This window comes from Alligator sinensis, unplaced genomic scaffold (genome assembly GCF_000455745.1).
Source record: "Alligator sinensis unplaced genomic scaffold, ASM45574v1 scaffold489_1, whole genome shotgun sequence".
Lineage (NCBI taxonomy): Eukaryota > Metazoa > Chordata > Crocodylia > Alligatoridae > Alligator > Alligator sinensis.
The window spans coordinates 3,097,558-3,100,381 of NW_005841901.1; the positions used below are offsets into that span (position 1 = coordinate 3,097,558).

Below are 2,824 nucleotides of genomic sequence, written 5' to 3' on the forward strand. Positions count from 1 at the left end.
ACACCCCCCCACTCCCCAACCATCCCCCCACATACACCCCCTTAGGCCCCCACACAATATACAAGAGTAAGACTGCAATCACCTCTAGATACACTATGCAACCACACATAACTCAGGACAAAATATTTTTAAAATAAAATTAAAATAAGTTATAGTAGATTATTTTTTAGTATATTTGTTTTTTCTCTGGTTTTAAGATGGCAACCCCCCACTCCCAAAAGGAATACTTCTGGGGCAAGGGGAGAGACATCCGGTGACAAAGGTCAGGGGCCAGGGGGGTGGGACTTCCAGTCCCAAGATGGCGACCAGGGGGAGGGGCACCTGTCAAGGAGCGGGGCTACCCTTGTGGCCCTCAACTTCTCACCAAAACTCATTGAGCAGCCCTCCAGCAGAAATAATTGCCCACTCCTGTCCATAACCGCCCCAGATAGATGGCTCTCCAGGCACTTCTTGAAAACCTTCTAGGTTTGTGTGAAAATGAAGAGGGACAGTGTCAGCCTCAGAATAGGGAGGCTAAGTAGGATGGGAAGAATTCAGCAACTTCTTGACTCAAGCCTTTGTGAAGTTTAAGTTGCTGATCGCATGAGTCCCTGTGTGCAGCAGTCAGTCCAATGAAAGGAAGCTGATGCTTTCAAAACTATGTAATGACTCAGTTCGGTCAGCACCAAAAAGAGAGAACTGCTGCCGCCACTTGAGACAAGCTCAGAGTTGATTTTATGTACCTTTACTAACTTAAGTAATTCCTATTCATGCAAAAGTTCTCACTGATATAAGCAGAGCTATTTCAGCAAGAGAACTTCAGTGTAAGGCTCCCAACTTTCCCCCAAAGGGTAAAGAAAACCTCTTTAGTCTCCAAGCAGGTAATAACACTTAGTCTTTAGGAACTCTTCCTCCTTAGCCAGCTGTCACCCTAAGAGCAAGCCATCCACTTCCCTTAACAATGAATTGCAAGGCTCTTTGGCCTCTCTAGAGTGTCTGCAATTGGACTAATTTTGCATCCCCACTGACTCATATCATGAGTTTTATTTAAGGAGATTTAATGGATCCAAACTCCTTTCCTTTCACCTCAAAATTCCCACATACCTCACCAGACACCCTTATTTGCCTCTCTCAGCAAATTTTCTCTTTCCCATCCTGCATCAGCTATATATTTTTAAGCCTTAAACAAGAATGGTATTCTTTTTGGAGAACAAGCCTGATGGATGCAATCTTAAATCGCCAGTTGGACAAAATCCACTTTGACTAAGTCATGGAATGGATTCACCACAAGTGTTGTCTGGAGTAAGGTCTCCACCCAGAACTGGGGAAATATGCCTTAACCAAACATGAAGAAACAAACATCTAAGTGAGGTGCAGATATATTTGACTGGGGATGGGTGTCACAACGGAAAGTAAGAAGATCCTAAGAAGGTCCTATTGATCCTATGACCCCAGCTGACTTCCTGCCCTTTGGGCGGGGGGCTGGACTCGATGATCTTCCGAGGTCCCTTCCAGCCCTGATGTCTATGAAATCTATGAAAAGAAGGAAATTAGGTGGGGGAAGGGTGGTAAAACTGAATGGAAATGACTTAGGACCTGATCAAAAGCACATGGAGGATGACAGGAATTGTTCCACTGACACTAGTGGGTTTTGGATCTGGTCCTTAGTAAAGCCATTATTTTATGTCATTATCTCAGTTTCAAGGACCCTTTGCATTCCTTAATAATGCTGAGTAAAAGGTCTGGGTACCAGCTGATGGCTTTGGATGTGGAGTCTGTCAGAGAGACTGGCCTTGGTTTCAAGGCCAAGAGCAAAAGAACATGAGAAGAAATTTCCTAGTGACTCTTCCCTTTCCAGAATGTAGCACAAGCTAAGGGTCTCATCCTGACTGCCAGGACCCTGTTAAGACACCAAAGGCCAATCAATGCCTCCCCCAGCCTTTGTGCCATGCTAGAAAGCTGGAAATAAGGTTCAAATTGTACTGTTTAGACTGCAGGTGCCCTGGGCAGGGACTTCAGTGTGTGCATGTGTGTGTGTGTGTGTAGGGACTTCAGTGGTGGGGGAGGTGTAGGGTATGTGTGCGCGTAGGGGGGGTGTAGGGACTTCAGTGTGTGTGTGTAGAGACATCAGTGGGGGATGTAGGGGGGTGTATGTAGGGACTTCAGTGTGTGTGTATGTGTGTGTAGGGTGTGTGTGTAGGGATGTTGGGGGGGTGTAGTTCAGTGTGTGTGTGTGTGTGTGTGTAGGGTGTAAGTGGAGAGACTTCAGTGGGGGGGATGTATATAGGGACTTCCGTCAGGGGGGGGCAAACTTGTTTTCCCAGCTCAACTTACCAAACTTGCCCTGGCTTTCTCCAGTCCTTGGACAATGGCAGGGCTCCATAGCCAGGCTCTTCCTAGTCGCCTCTTGTCTCTGGGAGAGAAAAGGGATGGGAGACGGTGGGTGTTCTTCAAGTGGAGAGACTTCAGTGGGGGGGATGTATATAGGGACTTCCGTCAGGGGGGGGCAAACTTGTTTTCCCAGCTCAACTTACCAAACTTGCCCTGGCTTTCTCCAGTCCTTGGACAATGGCAGGGCTCCATAGCCAGGCTCTTCCTAGTCGCCTCTTGTCTCTGGGAGAGAAAAGGGATGGGAGACGGTGGGTGTTCTTCTCTCTCAAAGTAACAAAACAGAGGTGCTGAGGCAGGGCTCAGCGCGCTGGCTCCAGCAGGGTCCGCTCGGGCCCCCCGTGGCTTCAGTGAGAGGAAAGCCAAGGGTGGGCAGGTCGGGCCGGGCCGCCTCGAGGGAAGGGCAGGAGAGGGCACTGGGAAGCCGGCGGCACGGAGCGGACGAGCGCGCGCCCTG

The 2,824-nt window shown here is 48.8% G+C and overlaps 1 protein-coding gene across 2 annotated transcripts in view; it reads right to left on the reverse strand.

The window, feature by feature from the left end:
• LOC102376769 (sulfotransferase 6B1-like) overlaps positions 1–2,818 on the reverse strand; it is a 154,217-nt gene extending 151,399 nt beyond the window's left edge. The window contains exon 1 of one of the 2 annotated variants that reach the window (XR_003092769.1): positions 2,514–2,818. The gene's annotated coding sequence lies outside the window, so the exon portion shown is untranslated. Of the gene's footprint in view, positions 1–2,313; positions 2,432–2,513 lie in introns of those variants that run through there. The other variant, XR_003092768.1, reaches the window with a different exon arrangement.
• Between the last annotated feature and the right edge of the window lie 6 nt (positions 2,819–2,824).